Source organism: Alligator mississippiensis, chromosome 2 (assembly GCF_030867095.1).
Source record: "Alligator mississippiensis isolate rAllMis1 chromosome 2, rAllMis1, whole genome shotgun sequence".
Taxonomy (NCBI): Eukaryota; Metazoa; Chordata; order Crocodylia; family Alligatoridae; genus Alligator; species Alligator mississippiensis.
Genome location: NC_081825.1, coordinates 34,985,290 through 35,009,459, shown reverse-complemented (window position 1 = coordinate 35,009,459; position 24,170 = coordinate 34,985,290). Strand labels below are relative to the sequence as shown.

At 42.2% G+C, this 24,170-nt stretch overlaps 1 long non-coding RNA gene across 1 annotated transcript; it reads left to right on the top strand.

Moving 5' to 3' along the window:
* Positions 1 to 2,326: 2,326 nt before the first annotated feature.
* Positions 2,327 to 23,928, top strand: LOC132248311 (uncharacterized). Its single transcript, XR_009459480.1, has 2 exons — positions 2,327 to 2,466; positions 23,560 to 23,928. It is a non-coding gene; the product is annotated as an uncharacterized LOC132248311 (long non-coding RNA).
* Positions 23,929 to 24,170: the final 242 nt, after the last annotated feature.

The window sequence follows — 24,170 nt, the reverse complement described above, 5'->3', positions numbered from 1 at the left end:
TCTTCTGAGTCAATGTGCCTCTCCACTTAGCACATTGTATCAAACTACATCCTAACAGGATGGAAGCTCATTAGGCTCATAACTCTGCCCACTAAGAGAAAGGGAAGGGTACATGGACATTTCCTTGAGCAGAATAGGATCAGCCACTTGAAGCACACTAGGATGCTCACTGAGAGACCAGGTGACTTAGGTGTCTTAGTAGTGTAATAGGATCATCTTTTCTGAGGGAAAGCATAAGTTTGAGGTGAGCAGCAGCTGAATTTTAGTCACCTTAAAGTCAATACATGATCAGGGCCTTCACCTATAGTAATAAACACAATATATCATTTTCAAAGGCAGTAAAAGATGTATCTGTCCTAGCTAAAACACTTGAGCCAAAACAAACCCCTCAATCTAAAAACTGAGAAAACCTGCATAAAACAGATAAGCTACAGCCTATCCACGATGGCCTGTTCTGGTTGATCAGAAGGAGAAACAAATTCCAGCCAAAGGTCTCCCACTGAGGCTGCTGTTCCTAAACCCAAAAATAAAATCATGGCACTTCAGGCAAAAGCATGCCAGTACCTTCAAGAATCATGGTATTCCCAAAAAGGGAGATGATTAACCTTCTTGGCACAAAGCAGGCAATAACTACACAAACTTCTCAAATTCTACTTCAGCTGTATGCAAGATAATACTAAAAATGTTGAAATGTTTGTGACATACATATAAGGTTTCTTTAATCATTTCAAGTCCCTTATATTTGGGCTTAGGCAGTTGAAGAGGTAAAGCCCCTTTTCTAAGTCCTTTAGGCTGTAGTTCTCACTTTTGCCACAAGATAGCAGTATTTTCTAAAGTATTACCTTTGGAAGTAATCTTTTCAGGAGAAGCTTTGCTTTTCCCTTGTTTAAAAACTGATGTGTTGTTTCAGATAACTAAAGTGTACTTTCTGAAACCTTATGATTTCACACACAACTTGGCATTTCTAGGTTGTCTTCTCTTGAGCTAGCATTACTATTTAAGAAACAAATTTTGGACAGCAAAAAATCAGAAGTGGAGAATTTTTGTGATGTTAATACCTAAGGAAAAGGAAATGCAATAACAATAACTTTAAGATATACTACAGTTGGAGGCCCTTCCTTTTTCATATTTCAGTATTTTACCTGTCCTGACAACATGAAGTGGAATTACATGCACTAACCCAACAACAAATGTGTACTCTTGTGCTCTATGCATCAGGAACATCCTGCTGTGACTGAGAAATCCAAGCAGCTAAACAACTTGCTATCATAATTTTAAACCCTGATTCAGATAACTGTCCTTTTTAAAAATAGTATTAGGCAGATAAGTGATAAAGCTGAAGATGCACTGAAGTGCTTTCCTCGGTTGGGGTCACAAGGAAAAAGAACATCAAAAGAACCCTTTCAAGCACTGGTCATTTTCTTCTGCACAAATTGTTTTGGCATATATTTATCACAGTGAGTGGGGACCTACACACAATTTTCACCTGCCATGTGAAAATGGTTATTACAGTACTGTACCAATGTTTTTTCAAATGTATCCATTATTATTTTCAAACCCATGTTGAGCCAACGTAGCCACATTTTCATAGGCACTAAGCATTCATAGTCCCAAATAGCTTCAATATGAATTGCAGTTTTGCCACAGGTGGAAATCAAGCCCTTAGAACTCTTTCAACAGGGCACTCACAACCTGAGATACCCAAAATTAGTGAACTTTTTTGAAAGTGTGGGCCTTAATCTTTTTGGCTATTGAGTAAGTGATAGCCCTTGAATGGTTTCTATATTACATTATGGTCTGATCATTAATGTACTGGCAAAGTGCCTGAATGCCAAAGGTAAATCAAACAAACATTATTTTTGTGCACATTTCCGAACAAAAAGTGAGCTAACTAATCCCCTAGTACACAGAACTGCCCACGAATAAACCTGAGTGTTTAAAAATAAATGGCTAAACAGAGAGAGACACGTTCTGTTTCCTTGAGCCTAAGGATTGGAACTTATGACTTCTAATTCTTTGGCAAGGGTCTGAAACATCAAGCTATAGGTAGGGACCAACCTAAATTGTGATAGCAGTGTACTGCACAGCCACTTCTTTAACCTTCCTCTTTTTGATGTGTGCCTCCCTCCTCCCCCATCACTGGCAGAGGGGCAGATTGGCAGAGTGGCCCGGGCAGTCCCACCGCTCACTGTTGATTGGCTGGGAGACAAAAACAACAGTTTTAAATATGCTGCATTTTTGCCTCCCACTGCTGATTGGCCCCACTGCTCTCTGCTGATCATCCAGGAAGCAAAAACTGGGGCATATTTAAACCATGGCTTTTGTCTCCCAGATGATCAGCAGCTAGCAGTGAGCAGTGGGGCTGAGTGGGTCCCTGCACCAATCAGAAGTGGTTAGGGATGAGTGCGTAGTGAAAAGAGCAAGATTAAAGGAGCTATTGTGCTGCATACTTTCACTGCGATTCAGGTAGGTCCCTAGCGATAGGCATTACTCCTTCAGTACTTCCTGGTGAAGTTATTCTATTTTGCATGGACTATTTAAATGCTCCAGACTAGACTCAATAAAACATTCACAGGCATTAGGGAGGAGAACCTTGTGGGGATGGAGGGTCTCTTGTCTTAGATTTTTTTGCAAAGTGAGAGACCATTAGGAAATTTAAACTGCTCTTTCATGTTCCACAGCCCTCCATAGCATAATGGTTAGCGAATCCTCCTGGGTGTAGGAAATGAAGGCATTGAATGGGACTAAACTCAGCTCTCCCTGATGTAGACAAGTGCCCTAATTAGTAGGCTGTTGGATAAAATGGTAGCAACACCACCAACTTTTCAAATTCAGTCCTTCACTGTATCTGCTCTTCATAAATGTGCTCATAGCACATGGGTTGAATACAACACAAAATCAAATTTCATCTTGTTTATTTCTGTGAGAAAAATATTGCCTACAAAGCACAGCATGGCCTTACCTAAAAAATGATCACAGAAAGTCGTACCGGTGACTCTCACCAGAAGCTCACTGTACTTCTAGTTATCCTCAAGCCCTCTTTTGCCAAATTACACAGATGAATATTTTCTCTGTACTTAGCTGCCAAATACAGATTACTGGCCAGTATAGAGTTCCATGGATATATGACAATAATGTGACTATTATTTAAGTACCATCAGTGTATGAAGGATTAGTAGCATTCTCAGCAAACATACTAAATAGAGTCAGTGACATTAATAAAATTAGTAACCATGCACAAAAGTTAACTAGTTGGTTCAATAGGTTAAAGTTTGTGTTTATTTTTAAAATATTCTTTTGCAAAAAGTGATTTGTTTTGGGCAGAAGATTTCTAGTATATCTAACAGCATCTAGAGAAGAATTCCTGTCTTTTTATAATACAATCCCATAAAGGAATATTGATGTTAAAGGAAAAAAAACCTCTTAAATGAAAAACAAATTGCATAGCTATATAGGGTTTTTAAAATGAAAATTATGAGAGAACTAGAAATCTAAAGATGACTTACATTACTTCAAGAACTGAAGTCAGGCAGAAAGAAGCGAGGGGACAGTTAGATTTTTATCTGTGATATTTGTGCATTGCTAAGGAAACCATATACACTAGTGAAGAGTACACATCATCTCGATGTTGAAGTTTAGGATTATACGGATGTATATGCACATTTTGATTCTTACAAACTGCTTCCAAATATTGCTTTTTGGCTGTTTCTATTTAAATAAGTATTAAAACAGTCTGTTTGGTCATTTCAATTTACAATAAATCAATCATTTTATAAAAAATTAATGCTAAAATGTATTGTAAAAGACAGTTCTATGGATTTTTATGTTGATACTGTCAAACTGAATTTTTTTTCTGACGTTTCTTCCGATTTGAAACTTTAGTTGATATTACATTTATAGTTACAGAAAATGATAAAATATAAGAAAATAATCTTTTTTTCTATCTGAGATGCAAGTTACTGCATAAATAGTTAAACCAGTGCTTCCATTTGCACTTGTGATTAGGGACAACTGGCTCTACCATTTCACCATGAACTTCCACATTAGCTTATAAAGCATATAAGTACCCGTGGGAGTGGATATGTGCACAGATATTTGTTCCTTTGTGCTAGGTTTGTTACACACATGGTTAATAGATCTTGTTACTTGTTCCCATTTACTTTAGAGTTATATTGTTTATTTAATTTTTTTAAAAATAAATGTTGCAGTTTTAAAGTTTAGATGAGCAAATGATTTTATCATAATCCACAAATATAAACAGGGTATTGATTTTTTGCCAAACAATGCCTGCTACAATATCAAATAATGCTGGAAAGCAAGATCAAGACAGAACTAAGCTTAACCAAGTGTACTGTTGTAATCAAGGCTAGGTACAGAAATTACACATAAATTGGAATTGGTGACTGGAATCTGGTTTAAATGTGTAACAGAACAAAAGTTCCTAGGCTGGTTTAAAAATGATAGAACCCAGTCTAAGATAAACCTGAACAGATGTAGTATCAGATTTAATCAGTTTAGGTTAGCCCAGTCTATTGAACTTCTGCACCAGAACCTCTCCTCGCTTAAGTTAGGTCACTGTCCTCTGATATCCCAGGCTCTTTTTCAGGCCCCTGCTAACCCCCACTTTCAGGGCAGGTGGGTTAGCCTCAGCTCATGTTTGTCTGCTCTGGCTGAATGTCAGGCCAGCCCTGTCCCCTGGCTGTCTCAGAGCTGAGGCAGCAAATCTTCTGCTTCCCAGCCCTGCACCCTGCCTGAACCTGTCAGCTGGGCTGGGCAGAGCTGGGCAGGGGGCTGGGGGAGCGGAGGACCCACCCCTGCCCTGCCCTCCCCCAGATCCAGCAAAAACAGCTGGGGAGGGAGGCACGGCAGGGAGTGTAAGGCAGTTGGGGAGAGGAGCAGAGGCCCCCACCATGTGAGCACCTTCCCACCCCGCCCTGTGCTTCCCCCACACTGCCTTACCTGACCCTCCTGACAGCTGCAGGCATGAGCCACGGTCAGACCCCTGGCAACTCTTCACCATGCCAGGAACTGGGGGTGGGGAGGGTTGGGGGAACAAAGTCCCCCACTGCATGGACCCAGCCCTCCCACACCTGAGCTAGCAAGCTGAGGGGAGGGGGAGGCTGCATCCCCGCCCCCTGCCCCAGCTGTTGCTGACAGCAGAGACCTAGTGGGGGAGGTGGGGCTGGGGAGAGGTGCCAGCAGTCAGGGTGGTCAGCTGCTCAGCTGGGCTTGGCATTCTCTGGCAGCCTCCTGGCCTCAGCGAGTGCTGGCCACCTCCATGCCTCCCTCCCATGTGAATTCTGTTAGTTCTCAAACTCATGTAGGGTGCATAGAAAAAGCTGTGAAACTTAGTGTAAATCCAGCTCAGGCTTTTTTGAACCTCTGTGCCTAGCCCAACAGTTTAGTAATACTTTAAGATGGTTAGGTCAGCTGTATCAAACTCCTAAAAGCAACTGTTTGCTTCCCATATTCTCTGAAACAAAGAGGAAAATACTGGATATTACAGAACAGGAAAATAGCAAACATTAAATCTAAAGCAGACTTCAGGAAAGTAGAAAATGATTAAATTTCATCCTAATCTGTTTTTTGCATGCTGACATACAATTGACAATAAAAATAATTACTAAATTGTAGTCTCTCTTAGTGACTAATCTTTCTAGGGCAGGACTGTCCTTTTGTTCTGTTTGTTCAGCACCTGACACAATGGGATTCTGGTATGTACCTGGTGTTACTAGGTGATCTTTTAAAACTAATAATAATAATGGATACATAGGCAATGAGCCCTTCAGTAAGGTTTTGTGTTTTTTTTTCTTTTTGGCTTTTTGGCTGCAAGGTTATTTTCTAATTGTATGTTGTCCTTTTTTCCAAATCACAGAACTATAGAAGTTCTTTCGAACCCATTCCAACATCTTCTTAACCCCTTAAAGAAAGAATTGTTACTCAAGAAAGCACTTCCCTTGGAAACCAATAGCACTTAAATGCATTCTTAAAATGTTGTACACAAGTATTTTCCTAAAAAAGTATAAATATAAGTATATATCTAAGGACTATCTGGGGGCCTAGTTTATATATTTGAATAAGGGGAATCTAAAAGAAATGGAAGAAAGCTTTTATGAATGAGAAGGTGAAAAAGAACAGGCTATTTTAGAAACATCAAAAAAAATTATCATAGTTACAACTTCACAAAGCCTCCTGACTGGAGGATACAATATTTCACAAGATTCCACCATTTCATTTTCCATATTGCATCTGTTCCCAGTCCCTTTGAAAAAATATCCCAGTCCATGCACCAGATGGGAAGATTTAGGACTTAGTGCTGAAGTGCAGTAGTGTGACAAACTGACAATACATCAGTATTAGAAATTCTGCCTCTGTGTGCACAAGAAGAGAACAAGTACAAATTTCCAGGTATTCCCTTACCTGATTTTTATCAGCAGCTACAGTATATTTAAAAGGTTTCGATTATTCTCTGAGAGCTGTCTACTGTCACTGATCCCTGTGCTAGGCTCCCATTCACTTCAATGAGGATCTGATGCAGAGAACAATGGCAAGGTATGGTTCCAGTTGCTAGTATACTCATTTTGTTTTTTTCCTGACAAAGACCAATTTTAAAGAGATCAGGCACCTTAGAATAATTTGTGACTTTGTCTGCCTTAATTATTCTATTTCTTTCTTCTCCCCTCTTAATATTTCTCTGTAAACTACTTCAGCTCACATTAACTCCTTCCCTTCCATAGCCCTCATCTTTCTCTGAAAGTCATGCATGATGTCCTGTTTAGTTCTTACTACATTTTCCATTTTAGCATCTGATCATGGAGCAGCCCTTAATAAAACAAAGGGAACTTTTGTTAATTTATTGCATCTGAATTATATAATCTGTTGCATTTTAATCATAGTTACTCACATGTATCAAACTTCTTCCACAGAGAGATTTTTACTATTTTTACCATATTAAGGGTCAGATCCAAAAGAGCATTCCGATACTGAAAGCGTACCTTCAGCAGAACGTGGACTATTTAGTCATTTAACATTAAAATAATATTAGATAAAATGCATCATCATTATTAAGAACAGGGTCTGGAACACAAGACTGTCCTCTCCCCTCCCCCTAAAGTTACAGAATCATGCTTTCATTTGCTTACCCTCACCCTATGAATCCTGCATTCTCAGCTGCACAATGGCCAAGCCTCAACTTAAGGGTAAAAAATCCAGAATAATCTATAACTTGATGGTTAGAGTGTTTTCTGGGGCGTTGGGAGCTGTGAGTTGGAACTGCCATAGACTAAGAAGGGCAGAAGAGACATGTCTCCCACTCCCCACGTTTGTGCTCTAGCCAGTACAGTATTATAACATGGGTAGCCCTCCTGTAGCTGTATATTAAAAGAAAAAGAAAATAAGCAATCTGCTCATCCCTACCCAAAGGAATGGCTTACGTAGCTAAACATAAGAAATCTTCAGGCTGTGAATTCCTCTTACATAAAGCCTCATAAGTCTGAGAGACACGGGATTTCAGAAATGCTTACCTTTAGTACTTCTGTTGGGCAGCTTAGGCATTCCTCTGCTCAGCCTAACAGCTTGGGAATCCCAGTCTTAAACATCTAAATTTCCTATGCATTGTACAGGGAACTTGGATGTGCTGTGAATTCCACTTGCAAATCCATATGCCTATAAAGTTTGGCAAGATATGGCAAAAAGCCTTATTACACAGTAATTTTGGGAGGCTCCTGGAGCTCTAAACCCCTGGATTGTCTGCACATTAACACCTGAAATTTTTTTTAAGCACTTATTAAGTGACTCAAAGTGATGCCCCTCCAGGGCAGGATTATCTCTGATCCATGCAACCCAACTCATGCGACACTAAAGTGCAGCCTCTTAGGCTACACTTTAGTCTAAACACCCTACCCATTCTCCACTCCCTGCTGGCCCAGATTGTGACCACTGCCCTCACTCCACAGCACCCCAGGTCTCTGTGCACAGCCCCGCACCTTACCCCTTGCTCATTTGTGGCAGCTTGCACTCTGTTCTAGGGGAGCAGGCCAGGGAAGGATTAAACTACCTGCCTGCTCCCCTGGGACAGACAGCACAGGCAGCCACAAGTCAGTAATGCCCCAGGGGTGGCAGGAGGCATGGAAGAACCCTGATGGGCAGTGGGGGAGCCCCAGGGGCTGGAGCAAGCCCAGAATGGAAGGGGGGATTCTTACTTTTCAGTCGCCTGGGCCTCTGCTGGCCTGAAGTGCGACCGCTCCAAGCGCAAGCTAGCATATGGAGCATCTCACAGTGTAAGGTGTAACGAGGCCCAAAGCGTCACCACACCAAAGTCCCTTTGGGGCTGTGATACTTGGGTGGATCTAGGTCTAAGTTTAATAAATTATTAAAATGTGTATCATTTTGAGGGGATTTTTTTTTTTGATTCATTGGGCACGTCTACACAAGATGTTTACTGAGCAGTAAACTAATTTGCTGTGCAGGAAACATCTCAGCATCTACATGTAAATAAATATAAGTACAATGCTGCTGCAAAGTAAAAAACTCTGCAGCTGTGCATGTGTAGACACTGGAGGGGCTGGCTGGGGCACAAGGGTGCTTCTATACAGGAACTGCTTGCCAGCTAGCCCCACACTGGAGCACCCTCATGCCCCAGTCCGCCCCTCTGCAGCACACTGAGGGAGGGGAAGCAGCCCCAGGCTGGCAGGCTGACCTCTGGACCCGAATGCCAACTGGCTCAGTATACATGCAGACGCACACCCAGAAACAACAAGCTCCAGAGCTAATTGCTGCTCGTTAATAGGCAAGTGTAGATGCACACATTGTTTCTCTACTCACAAATAAATGCAAAATAATTCAACTGAGAATCTTTTCCCGAACTCAAGCCTTGCTAACAATTATATATGATTAACTTCTATGGGTATTCCCGCTGACACCAACAGAACTACAGTCCAGGAAATAAAGTTAAACTTATACAAAGGTACCTGCAGGATCAGTGCCCAAGTCTGAAAAATGTCATTCTAAGGATGTATTAAAATCACTTACAAAGTTTTTAGCATCTTTGGGGTTTCTTTTGGTTTACAGTTTACTTTCATATGCATGAAAGCTAATCAGATTTGAAAGTACCTGTGATAGGTAAGAGCAGGGGCCAGAATTCAGGTCTCCTACTGTCCCAGGAGAGTAACCCCCTCACTTGAGTCATTGCCTTCTATAACTTTGTTCTCCTTCTGGCCCTCTGTGATGAAAAATGCTAAGCAGGATGAGCTCTAACCTGAAGTTCTAGTGGGGAACATTTTGGGAGGCTTAGTATAAGCATACTTTGCTGTAAATAGTTGCTCTGACTAGTTTCATAAGTAGGACATCTAGACACCCTTTTTACAGTCTGGGCACAGCAGCAGTCTGCAGAGTGCTCATTAATTCTTTCCCCATAACACTATTTTATTTAACTTGGTGAGTCTCTGCATTAATACTATAGTTTCATAAGAGCTTTGTTGTGAGTATGGCTAACTGTGCTTGAGGAGAAAGTGAGGCTCTGAGAGATCTGTGGAGTAGAGAAAGGGTAGCCCCAGGGAGAACAGAGTAGAGTCCAAGAAAGAACAGAGAGAATTGCTGTGGCATAATAAAGACTGCCTGTTTGAAACAGAGAAGTTTGCCATGCAGTTTGAGTTACTGGCACTCTGACCCTGCATCCCATGCTCCCCTCCCACTTTGAAGAAGAAAACACACCCTTCCCCAGGAGCTGACCATAAAAGGAAGGAGCTCTTTCAGGTGGGGGTGCTATAAATTACTGGGTGAGCCATGGAAAGAGAAGAGCAAGGGTCTCAAAGCTTTCACAAAGTTACCTTTTGTGAAACCATGCCAAGGCTAGCTGCAGGGAGTCCTTTAGGAGATGTAGACCAAACACAACTTCTTACAGAGTCTCAAGGTAGAGCTTTTTCTTGAAAAGGTATGATCCAGGAGACCTTAGGACTGCCCTAGTGGCCTGACTTCAATATGAAAATGGTGGCAATTAACCTAGATCTGGTCATTAGGACACTGCATTGGCGAAGTGAGAAATGTGAGTTTGAAGCAACCAGCTAGAACAAAGGTCTCCCATTTCCTGGGCAGTTGTATTAGCCAAAGGGTGGATGGCATCACCACCTTTTCCTCCAAGAGAGGATGTGGGCTGCTTTGTGTTTCACTAAACTCAGTATCAATGTTAGGTATTCTGTTTCAGTTGCACCCCCAAATGAGCGCTCTGGATCCCAAAATGGCAGAGGCATCTAATGAAAAGCCCCAAGTCTCTGCTCTGAGGAGGAGCAGGAGTTCATACTCATCCTTAGGCCTAGCATTTCCCATTGTCCCACTCTTAAAAATTCCCTGGTCTATTCTTTGGAGGCAGCTAGCTACCTCCCTTGACCGCCTTGGGATCATAGAAGCCTAACTGTCTGAGCTGGAACAAGTCTTCTGAAGGAGGTGCCACATGTTCAGGTGCTGCAATGTGTACACAGAGGTGCACATAAGAACAGGCTCATTCTGGCCTTAAGTGATTTAGATAAAATCAACAGGAAGTCTCTGGGAAACTAAAAGACTAAACTTCTATTTTCAAGTCCCAACTGAACACCCTACCCACTAGACAAAGTCTTCACCTCAGGATCAACCATATATTTAACAACATCTAATGCAGTATTATCCATTGCCTCTTGTTTCTGAACAATAAATGACAGGGCCTGATAAATGTGCATCCTGATCAGGTTTGATCAGCTTTGCCTTTCTAATTTAATTTTTTCATAACCTTGATAACTAACTTGATGTAATACATGTGTATAATCTTATAAAACTACAGATGAAAGGGACTTGGGGGTCATGATTGACCACAAGATGAACACGAGCCTTCAATGTGACACTGCTGCTAGTAAAGCAAGCAAAACGCTGGCTTGCATCCATAGATGCTTCTCAAGCAAATCCCAGGATGTCATTCTCCCCTTGTACTTGGCCTTGGTGAGGCCGCGGCTGGAGTACTGTGTCCAGTTTTGGGCTCCACAATTCAAAAAGGATGTGGAGAAGCTTGAGAGAGTGCAGAGGATAGCCACACGCATGATCAGAAGTCAGGAAAACAGACCTTATGATGAAAGGCTGAGAGCTATGGGACTCTTCAGCCTGGAAAAGCATAGGCTCAGGGGTGATCTGGTGGCCACCTATAAGTTTATTGGGGTGCTCACCAGGATCTGGGGGAACGTCTGTTCACCAGAGAGCCCCAAGGGATGACAAGATTGAATGGTCACAAACTCCTCCATGACAGTTTCAGGCTGGACATAAGGAAGAACTTCTTCACTGTCCGAGCCCCCAAGGTCTGGAATAGACAGCCGCCGGAGGTGGTTCAAACACCTACTTTGAATGCCTTCAAGAGACATTTGGATGTTTATCTTGCTGGGATCCTATGATGCCTACTAACTTCCTGCCGCAGGGCAGGGGGCTTGACTCGAAGACCTTCCAAGGTCCCTTCCAGCCCTAATGTCTATGAAATCTATGAACTCTATGAAAACTAAGGGTTTCATAGTTTCATAGATGGTAGGGTCAGAAGGGACCTGAGCAAATAATCAAGTCTGACCCCCTGCCACGGCACGAAAAAGTACTGGGGTCAAACTACCCCAGCAAGGTGTTTGTCTAACCTCCTCTTAAAGACCCCCAGGGTAGGAGACAGCACCACTTCTCTTGGAAGTTGGTTCCAGATCCTAGCTGCCCTGACAGTGACATAGTGCCTCCTGATGTCTAGTCTGAATCTACCCTCTGCCAGCTTGTGACCATTATTTCTAGTCACTCCTGGTAGTGCTCGGGGGAACAGGGATTCCCCCAATGCCTGCTGGTCCCCTCTGACTAGTTTGTAAATGGCCACTAGATCCCCCTCAGCCTTCTCTTGTGGAGGCTGAACAGGTTCAGGTCCCTTAGCCTCTCCTCGTAGGGCCTGCCATGCTGACCCTGATCATGTGGGTGGCCCTCCTCTGGACCCTCTCCATGTTGTCCACATCCCTCCTGAAGTGCGGCACCCAGAACTGGACGCAGTACTCCAACTGCGGCCTGACCAGTGCCACATAGAGGGGGAGGATCACCTCCTTGGACCTGCTCGAGATGCATCTCTGGATGCATGACAATGTGTGGTTGGCCTTCCTGACTGCATCCCCACGCTGTCAGCCCATGTCCATTTTGGCATCAATAATGATTCCAAGATCCTTTTCTGCCTCTGCACTGACAAGAAGGGAGTTCCCCAGCCTGAAGGTATGCTGCTGGTTCTTCCTCCCCAGGTGCAGTACCCTGCACTTGTCAGTGTTGAACCCCATCCTGTTCCCATCTGCCCACCCCTGTAACCTGTCTAGGTCCAATTGAAGCCTATTCCTGCCTTCTAGCCTGCTCACATCCCCCCACATCTTAGTGTCGTCAGCAAATTTGAACAGGGTGCTTTTTTACCCCTTCGTCCAAGTCACTGATGAAGATGTTGAACAGCGCAGGTCCGAGGACTGAGCCCTGGGGGACCCCACTGCCCACATCCCTCCAGGTCAAAAATGACCCATCCACCACCACTCTGGGTGAGTCCCTCCAGCCAGTTAGCAACCCATTTGACTGTGTAGGTGTTGCTGCCACAGTCCCCTGGTTTTTTAATGAGAATGGGGTGAGAGACAGTGTCGAAGGCCTTCCTGAAGTCCAGAAAGACTACGTCCACTGCTACCCCGGCATCTAAGGATTTTGTGACCTGGTCATAGAAGGCCACCAGGTTGGTCTGACAGGACCTGCCTCTAATGAACCCATGTTGGTTGCCTCTAAGCATAATCTCCCCTGATGACCCCTCGTGGACATGCGCCAGGATAATTCTCTCAAAAAGCTTACCCAGGATCGAGGTAAGACTGACTGGCCTATAGTTTCCTGGGTCCTCCTTCCTCCCTTTTTTGAAAATGGGAACCACACTGGCCCTTTTCCAGTCCTCTGGCACCACACCAGAGCACCACGAGTGGTTGTAAAGCCATGCCAGGGGTCCCACAATGACCTCTGCTAATTCTCTCAGCACTCTGCGGTGGAGGTCATCAGGACCAGCTGGTTTAAATATGTCCAGTCCCTCCAGAAGTTCCCTGACTAGATCCTCACTGACTCTAGGCCTGGGTGTGCCTCTCCCGGGGCTTGAGGGGGTCCCAGGGGGTGGGCTGGTCCAGTCCCTGCTCAGGAAAATGGAGGCAAAGAAATCATCAAATAGGTTAGCCTTGTTGTCTGGTGCAACAACCAGATTTCCTAGCGTGTCTTGCAGAGGCCCCACGTTACCCGGTACCTTCTTTTTGCCCCCTATGTATTTAAAAAAGGACTTCTTGTTGTCCTGGATCTGGGTAGCTAGTCCCAGTTCCATCTCCGCCTTGGCCTTCCTGACCGCCCCCCTGCAGCCCTGAGCAACCAAGGTATAGTCCTTCCTGGTGATGGCCCCTCCCTTCCATTAGGTGTACGCCTCCCTTTTAGCTAGGAGACATTCCCATATGCTTTTGGTGAGCCATGGGGGTTTTTGCGCCCTCTTGCCGCTTTGATTCTTGTTGGGATTACCTCCCTTTGCGCATGGAGGATCATCTCCTTAAGGAACTACCACTCTTCTTGGACACCCAACTCCCCTCCCCTTTGGGACCTCAGTACTTCCCCAACTATTCTTCTTTCCTCATTGAAATCTGCCCTCCTGAAGTCCAGGGCTGCTGCCTTGCTGCAGGCTTTTGCCACCTTGCGCTGGATGGTGAATTCCAGCAGGCGATGATCGCTGTTGCCCAGGTGGTCGAGCACCCGCAGCCCCCTCAAGAGGTCATCACCTGTAGCCAGCACTAGATCCAACAAGGCATCTCCCCTGGTGGGGCTATGCACCTCCTGAGTTAGATGGAGGTCTTGTATCTCAGCTAGGAACCTACGTGAGCGGTCAGACCTGGCTGACTGCTCTTCCCAGCAGATGTCTGGAAAATTCAGGTCACCCATGATGACCACATCTTTTGACCTAACTACCTCCGTGAGCTGACTTAAGAATTCCCGGTCTAGCTCTTCCCCTTAGTTGGGTGGCCTGTAGTAGACCCCCACCGTTAAGTCCCTTTCCCCTCGACTTCCTTGTATTCTAACCCAGAGCACTTCAGTGTGCCCCTCATCTGACCTTGTGCTACTAGATGAGGATGTGTATTCCTCCTTAATGTAGAGCTCCACACCCCCACTTTTCCTCCCTGTCCTGTCCCTCCTGTACAGAGGTTTACAGAGGTTGATCTGGCATCCTGTGAAGATGAGTTGAACACAATGTATTTTATATAAATATATATAATACTCTATTACAACTCATGAAAATGACCAGCTCTAAAAATCTCAGAGGTCAATTCAAATTGTATTCCTTTGGATTTACATTGATTACTTTTTAAAATATGCATGAAGTCATAGCTACAAACATACACACACATGCACGCACACACTCACACACACACACACAATGGTTCCAAATTATATCATAATTAATGATGATTTTTCAAAAATTGTCTTTTAAGTACAGCTCCCCTGATCCAAAACCTTTTGAATCAAAGGGAAATCAAATTTCTGTCGTCAAATTTTCCTGAATACTTATGTGTCTCAAGATATGCTGAACATGTACTAATCCCTCTGATGAGAAGTGCAAATGGGGGTCCACCAATCTATAACAGAATAGCCATTAAGGACTCCAAGAGAATTATAAGGGGTTTTTTTTAATTGTTCCAGGCCCTACACATAGGCTAGGGACAGAAATTACATGTAAACCGGTATAAGTGATCAGAACAGAACAAAAGTTCAGTGCACATAAACTGCTTTCAAAATGGCCAAAGCTGACTTAAGATAAACCTGGATGGATGTAGTATCAGATTTAACTAACTTAGGTTACATTGGTTTATTGAATTTCTGTCCCAGATCCCTCCAGATTCAGGTTAACTCACAGTCCCCCAGCATTGCAGGATGCTTTGCATATCCTCCACAAGCCCCCCTCACAGGGTTAAGCGTGCTTGCCTTGGCCCAAGCTGTCTGCTCTAGCTGAGCAGGGAACTGTGCACTAGGCCACTGCAGGCATGTGGCTGCATTTCTGGAATCAAAATTGAATGTCCGTTCACTTGTTTATCAGTTCGATCTGTGCAGCTTAGACTAACCTGCAAAGACTGAATCAATTCAGCCTCTACCTTTTTGATTGTCTGCACTTATCCATGAAGGAGAAATTTCTGATAAATGGCCAGAGCATGTAGCCAAAGAGAAGGTACATTACGGGGATAGCAAAATCTTGGATTTGAAGATTAGGAATTTTAAAATTTAAGCAGCCTGTGATTCTGGGCAAGCAGGGCTATAAAAGTTGCAGATAGTATATCTGTTCTTCTTCAATCCTGAGCCATGCTGAGCACCAGCTGGACAAAGCCCACAATAAAGGCCCAGAAGTTATTACAGGCAAAACTATGTATTTTAAATGTGTCAGTCAACATTACACAAATATAAGCAGACATTTCATTTACTTATCAATGGAATTAGTAGTCCTATAAATTTTAAAAAATCCAAACCTTTTAGTTTGCTAACAAGATGTTAGACACAGCGGCTAAATACAGACAATCAAAAAACCTGAGGCAGAATCAATTCAATCTAAGCATTTTATGCATTTAAGCATCCCAGCATTTTATGCATACTTTGCACAGAGTTTATAAATAGGGAGGCATCCACATTCCAGCTTGCAAAGTACAAAAAAACAAGGAGAATGCTCTAGACTTGATCTTGTTACTTCTACCCCAGGGTAAACATCCTCTTTCCCAAGCTGAGCTGCTTTAACCTACAGAAAAAAATATATAAAACTTTAGTTTTTAAACAGTGGAGAACTTTCCTAACTCCCGGTTGGTTAGATTGATACATGTAGGATGGCTGCCAAAAAGAGAACAGCTGAAAAGTCTATATTTAAACAACAGAGGTGTGCCAAGCTATCTGAAAATCATTTGAAACCTGGCATACAGGCAGGCTGCACAAACACCAGATGCATGGCATGAAGGTAATAGCAGCCTTTCCTTTTCAGCTGACATAACCATACTCCATACATAAGAAAGATCAGGGATCTAAGGTCCCAAACCTGGACACCTCTGAGGCCCCCATGTACCAGTTTAGGGCCTGTACAGAGGCTCCAGAGACAGTAACCCTTTCTGTCAGGAACTCTTGTAGTATAGGTGATGGCTTTCTGCTGTTGACTTGTTTACAGTAAACAGAGGGGGTTTGGAAAGAACATGTTGGGCCACAGCACCCAAGACTTAAACAGCTTTTTGCAAATGTTCTGGCCATATTCCCTGCCTTGCAAGAATGCTCCCACGCTTCCCATTCTGGAGGGCTTAGGGGTTTAGTGGTTAAAATGTATGCCATACCATGAAAGGACTTTCGCCTTCAAGGTTTCCCCCTTCACAGAAGGACTTTTCTCCTACACAGTTTTTCATGCAGTAAGAAGCTTTGTACTCTAGGACTGAAGATTTGGCCAAACAAGTCCATTTGTAGAATAGAAGAAAAAAAAAGGACTAAATTCAGTAGGTTCAGTTATTTGTTACAAATGATTCAATCTACTTTAATATTTGTTAATTCCTGCGAGTAGAGATGGTCATTTATTTTCACAAAATTCATGAAAAATATTTTTAAAATTTCTCTAAAGTTTTCTTTATTCAATAACATAATTTGAGGATAAACAAAAATATGACTCTCCTTCTATTTTAATTTTGTCTCATATTCCAGGGGGCAAAAGGTGCAGAAGAAACCAGGCATGTCTACACATGAATATTAATGTGATGCAATAAATTCCAGCACGGCTCATCCTGGAGCTTATTGCTCCTGGGTGTACCATTTACATGTGTGCTCAGGACTGCAGCATAGTTAGTTGGGGCAGTGCAGCCCCAGCTGGCAGGAGGTCTGGGGTGGGGGGTCACCCTACCAACCCAGGGCTGCTTCTGCCCAGCTCAGCGTGCTGCGGAGGGGCTGGTTAGAACACAAAGGTGCTACACTGGCCAGCCGGCAGCCCCTGCATTGTAGTACCCTCATGCCCTAGCTAGCCCCAGTCACTGTCTACGTGCATGTTGCAGCAGAGTAAATAACTCTGCGGTAGAATAGTACTTGTGTTGGGCAACACTATCCTACAGTGGAGTGGATTAGCTTACTCCAGCATAATAGCACCACTTAGGTAGATGGGGAGTTTTTACTGCGAAGCTAATTAGGCAACCCCTCATTAAGTATCTCTCATATAGATACACCCACTCTTTTTCAAAACTGAGATCAGATGTGAGCATTTACCATTGTTTTCCTTTTTCCATTAGAGGAGCAGGGAGAGGGCAGAGGAAACAAGTGAAGAAAGTAATGCTTTTCCCTTTTTAAACTTCATCCCCTTGATTTTTCAGGAAAATAGGTATGGAGCAGGAAGGAAGATGGGTAAAAAAGTAGCCAGTAAAACAAAAATGTTTTTTATGACATTTAAGTAATTTTTTTCATGTGTTCCCCTCCAAAAATTATCCCAGAATTTTTAATGAGATTAAATTATATTTTTTAATAAAAATATAATGTGGTCTACTGTGACTCTACAGCACATGGAAGCATAGGGCTTGCTCTTGTATCACCCAAGTTAATAGGAGTTTTGTCCACTGACTTAAATGGTAGCAAGATAAAGACTGCAGTCAGAGTGAGGCGAGATCTCCAGAGCTCACAAAATATTCCATTATCATTCTAAATTCCTTTTTTCACAACTGCAGAAGAAACATTTAATCCCTGAGAGTTATTCCAGTACAAAGTACAGTAATTATCCTATATTATCAGAAGATCAGACTAGCTTAGTCTTTAAAAACAATGGGGAAAGCGAAATGTTATATATGCTGTTTCTATGAACCTACCAGGGTAGTGTCCTGCCTTTTTTTTAAGTACATGATTCCCTTAATGTGTGGTTTGTGCGTTTATGTTATTTTAAAAGAGCTCACTTAGGGGAATTGTATTGCATCAAACAACACTTACTGGGAATGGAATTTCACTGAAAAATGTAAAATATAATAAATGGGAGTCTTTTACTACTCTTTATTCCTCCTAACTGGAGATTCTTAGCAGAGCTCCATTAAACGGACAACTACAAAAAAGCCTCTTTCAGTATCTTTGAAACATATATTAATAATGCTTTGTAACATTAAAGCATGTTCTGGTCAATACACTGCTGGATGCTTACAATTTAACATTACATACACACACACTATGGAGACCTTGCTGCCATTCTTCAGAGGGGGTTTGGTGGGAGTTAGATCCAGCCCATTCCCCTGCCTCTCAAGAAAAGGAAGGTCCTCCATTACCCATGTTCTAAGCCATTTATTTCTTAGCTTTATGTCCTGCCCTTCCCAAAAAGGCTCAAAATGGCTTACAATAAAGTCAGAAGCATATAAGCAATAAGCAAAACTACTATACAAAAAGACAGCCAACCATGGGGATAAATCCACAGGAGTCATACTATAGTTGCATCCATACTGTGGCCTACTTAGGACCCTTACTCCACCCCTGCCTCCCAGCTGAAAGCAGCAGCTTTAGCTGTGCAGTGTGAGTAGAGGAAGGACCATAGCAAAATGCAACTGTTTGCAAAGAAAAATGACATTTTGGTTAAAAAATATTTGGAGTGAATGTAATGCCATTAAAGGGGCTGGACTGACACCCCTGAATATTTCAATCCTCTCTCTACAAACAGTTACTGTGCAAGCCATGGCACTGCCTGCTGTTTTGATAAAGCTCAACAAGTCTATTCCGGTTGGTGGAACTCCCTTTTGGGTATTGGGATATGGTTCACCTTCCCTGTCCCTTCAGTCCTTAGCATCTCTGCTGAGTCTGCTATCCAGAGCCATTTCAGCTGATGGTGTTTTTAGGAAGAGGCTTTCTCTCCACCAAGAACAGGGATAAGGGCAACTAAACTAGTCTAAACTTGACCAAAGTAGCTGACCCAAGACACTGCTGTCTGATTACTGTTTCATGCTCAGCAAATTAAGCAGAGCTAATTTCATTTGTAAATGTATTATTAGGAATCAGGACTAAACAAGGCAAATGTAAGGACAGTAAAGTAGATCTATTTGAGGAAATAAATAGTGTGCCATATGTTTCATAGCTCAAAATCCACCTGCTGATTAAACATCTTTAGTGTGAAACCACTGAAAAGAGGCACAGTATTATTAATGATTAATAAAAATATTAAACATAATGATTAATACCTCATATTATTATTATTAGTCAGGAAAGTGAGGCAGGAAGAAACTACTTTCAAGCAATCTAAGAAAATAATCCATCAGTGTCATTTTAGAGTATGTCCTTTAGTCATGTGTTTTTCTCTGAATGTAGTGGCCAAAAAAGTGTTAAAAATAAACATTTCAAACAGGTGTAAAGTGAAAGTCAATTGGAAACACAAAGCATCCAATTTAGAAGCTTATCCTCTCTGGTTCAGAAAAATCTGACAAGGCTGTTGCTGATCTGTTATGATCACTCCAGGTGCATGGATACCAGCAGGATAGTCATTTTCTTAAAATGTCTTTGCACCCCAGGCAATTAAGTAAAAGGCAAAATAAGAGCTTTTCTTACGTTCCCCTAGAGAGAAAAATAATCGGTTCCCATTATGGACTGAGAGTGCCACTGGTAATACTTCAGCCTCCTAAGAGAAATCTAATACATGGAAAGGTTCTTTGTGGGGGAGGGAACAAAACAAAACCCTGGATCAAAAGATACATTGTTCCAAATACTAAATGTATTAAACAAATGGGAGAAAACCTTAAATAAAAGGATGAGTATTCCAGTCCTCTTAGTCTTTTATTGAGATCACACTAACCAATATGAAGTGAAAACTGTTTATATTGCTCATAAATGGTACTGCTCACTAGGGCTGTGTGAAACTTCAGGTGCTGATTCAATTCGGAGGAGATTCGACTCGATTCAATGGCCAAATCTCCAAATCCGAATTGAATCAGGAGACCAATTAAAAGGTCTGAATTGATTCAAAGCTCTCCAAATTGATTCAGAAAAGATTCGGAGAGATTCGGCGATTTGGGCAGTCCCCACTTGCTGCAGCAGGGAGCTGAAACTGGACTTCATGCTGCTAAGTAGTGGGTGGGGGAGGAAGAGCTGGAGGAGGAGGGAGGGGACCATGGGGAGACCCCTGCCAGGCCCCATCCCCTGCCCGCTCCCCCAGCCCCCCCCCCAAGTGTCCCTCAACCCCTGCCCGCTGTCCCAGCCCTCCCCATGGGTGCTGTGCCTGCCCTAGCTCCCAGCTCTTTAAAAAAAAGCCCCCACTCACTCACTGGTTGCTGCAGTAGCCTTGGGGCTTCTACGGGCTCATGGCAGAGCCTCCCATGCAGCATAGGGCAGTGGGGGGCAATGGAGATCACCCCCCGAACCCCTGCCTGGCAGCAGCCAGTGAGCAGGGGCTTTTTTTTTTAAGAGCTGGGAGCTGGGGCTAGGCAGGGCAGCCATTGAGAGCGGGCGGGGGATGTGACCAATTTGGAGATTCGACTGATTCACCTGTGGCTGAATCTCTGAATCAGATTCAGTCAAATTGATTTGGGACAGTGATTTGAGTCACCGAATCGAATCACTGTCCCCTGAATCAGCTGAATCCGAAGTGAATACTAGCCACTTCCCACAGGCCTACTGCTCACCCAAGCAGCTTGAAGAAAAGCATCTGAATCTTCCCTCTCTACCTCTAAAGTGATATAGAGCCAGGACATAACTGTGTAGCTAGCCATACTGCAGTCCATAAAACTGTACCTTTGTATAATAAGGAGGGGCACAACCAATCCCTGGATAGTTGGACAGTTGTGTAGCATCTTCTCTGCAATCAAACCCTTTCCCTTGCCCCAGAACCTAAGTAGACGGTATCAGAATGGCAGCAAGTGCATTTCCTACCTGATTCCATATTGAATAGTGAAATAAAGAGGACCTGAGTTACCTTGGCTGACCCAGCAAAAATGCCTTCACTCTGAATTGCTCTTAGGGTGACAGATCTAACACTTTGTATGCACCTGCTATGTCTCAAAACAACTTAAATCAATGACCCCTAAAAACTGATCTACAAATAATTCATCCCTTTCTCATAGAGACCAAGGGTGAACTGGATGACACTTGTTGAGGGGCTAGTAAATCTGAAACGGTTCTCTATGCTTAACAATAGCGCAGCTATTAGTCCCACACCATATTAGCACAGCTATTAGGCCCACGCCATATAAGAACAGCGCAGCTATTAGACCCTTGCTATATCACTGTAGAACTTAAATCTGGTACTCCTTAACCAAGGGCTAGGGTTCACACTACAAGTTTACTGTAAAGCTATATATTTGAATATTCAAGGAGGTCTTCATGTAACTACATAATATCCATAAAAGTAATTGTTGTAACCCATAAAAGTATCCATGTTGACCACTTCTTTAAAAGGGGAGGAAATGGATTCTGTATGATGTAGTTATTCAAAAAGAGACCGTATCCAGGTCACTACTGAGAAAAGAAATGATGTTTTGAGACAGATCTCTCTGTTTAGGTGATCCTCCTTAAGGGTGAAACTGGCTCAAAGTATAAGGTCTCATGAGGCTTCAAAATTGCCTAAACTGCTAACACAGGCCTAAAGTGGGGATGAAGTGGTATATGGGACCTTGCACTGGCCCATTTCACTGACAGAAAATTCATTCCCAATCCCATGGGAGATAATGGACCTCCTGGATTATTTAATTTAGATTTGAATTTTCTACCCTTATTTCCAGACTCTATACATTAGAAATGAATTACTGTCTCCATTAGAGAAAGCTTTGTGATGTATCTTATCTCCATAAACTGTATGGCAAGCCACAACCACGTGCTTTTCTACTTATAAGTACTGTTTCACATTTGGATGTATGAACTTCTACAGACTGCAGTAACTAATGAACCCTTGTGTCAATTATTTCTAGTTCCAGTTTTTTAAATAGTTCTTAGGTCATATGCTAGTATTCTTTAAACAGCTGTTAAAACTGGTATGTCCTAGATGACAACATATATGATTTAGCACATTACAAAAAACTCTTTCTTTTGTCAATTATTAACTTACCTGTATCATGGCATATATTATCATTTGGCACAGATCTGTTTTTCCTGTTAATATTTCATTTCCTTTGAGGATTATTGATTCTAGTTTGTTCTACAACGAATTGAATCAAAATGCAAAGCTCTATGTTAAATCATACAATTATAATGTGAATGGATTGCAGTTTGCCCAAACAAATGCACATGTAGTCATTTTCAGTGCAATCTATAAAAGTAGTCTTACTTTCGAAAAACAGACTAAATCCAAGCAGACTTATTCCTACTTGCTTAAATTTTCACTCTGAATATGACATATTTCACAGACAAATATTTTACCTTGAATTTCAAAGTCAGAGAACTCCTTTGTTTACACAGTCCATCCCAGGAAACAAAACACTAAGCACTGATCAATCTATCTAAAATATTTTGGGGATGATTTTTTCTTATGACTTATCATTTATCTTATTTGAGGCATTTTGTGAGAGTTCCTTTGTCCAATAAGACATTGCTATAGTAGCCAACGAACAATGCTCTGAAATTTACTAAGCCTTAGGAAACTAGCTAATGAAAAATATTCATAATTCGATGGATCTGTTTTCCTTCCGTATTTCTTAGGCACGTTGGAACTGTTTGAAAAGCTCCACATTCAAGGTCAGGCTCAGATAAAGTACTAAACGTCCCCAAGAGCATTCTGTAATGTGTTCTTAGTTGTTTCATGAAACTATCAACTTTATATCTTTTTTCCCTCATCCCATGTATTATCATGTTTACTTATACATCTATTAGTACTACTAATGCTCTTAGCATCAGAGTCTCCTGGTAGTATTACCTACTGAATGACCCTTCTGAAATCAAACAAAAACACAACAGAAATAACTATTTTACATAGTAAAATAAAAATACTTTGGGCCAAGTCCTTAATTACTAAATTCATATGACACACAGCTACACGGCATGTATTTAACAAAGGAAAATTGTATGATGTCTGTGAGAGAACACAGAACAAGGTGGAGGACTATGGAAGGTGTTTTATATTCTCACAAGTCACAACACAAGGCTCAGCATACACAACATGCGCAATGGTTCTACAGGTGTTTAACAAGGAAGCAGGGGATAGCCACGGGAAGTAGAGATGCTCCAGATAGCACTGTCTGCTACAATATTTAGTCCAGGGGGATTATCAGACAAAATGGTTGGCAAAGTTTTGCAGTGTAAAGCTAATTATTATTGTTGACTAACAAATTGCATACATAAAATAGCAAGTAACTTCCCTCAGATATGTCACAGGCAGAATGGGTGGTACCAAAAGGCAAAGCATTAGAAAATGCTATTTGACTACGACCCAAAAGCAATCTGTACATGGGGTTTTTTCATTGTTGGTTTGGTTTGATTTGTTGGGGGTTTTCATATATGACATGTATAATATAGGTCTTTGGCTCAAAGAAGTTACCACCTAATTATACAACTGACAAATAAACGTACATGGGCAGAGTAATACTATTTTTTTTCCCCTGACAGGGGCCTAAAATTGTCATGTAGACCACCAAGATGAAACAGTAACTCAGAATTAACAAGTTTCAATACATGTAGAAGAAACAGCATCACCTCCTGAAAGGAGGAAAAATATCACAGAACATGGAATATTAATACAGAATCTCTGCTCATTTTTCTGCCCACCTTACAAACAACTTAATCTTGGAGTCCAGGGCTTCCTGACCACACACAGAAGCCATCACAAGAAAGAAAGAAAGAAAGAAAGAAAGAAAGAAAGAAAGAAAGAAAGAAAGAAAGAAAGAAAGAATACTTGGCACATTGAAAAGGATATCTGAGCTAATTAAGCTAATTAATAAATTTCATGTTACACATGTACAACGTCTCTAACTTTAACAGTTGTGTTGGCTCTTCTTTGCATGCTGCAACCTCATCTAAAGGGTCAAAGAGCATTCAAAATTGTTTCGAAGTGGTCTCAAGTACCATATAACTTATGTTCCTGTATTTCCTGTATAAATCTGATGTAGTATAAGTGCTGTTCAACAAAAGGAAATTTTCTTAACCCAAAACCTGGATATAAAAATATGGATGGGGCAGGTCTCAGTCCCCTGCCATGATCTGCCAGTGGCGCAGCTAGC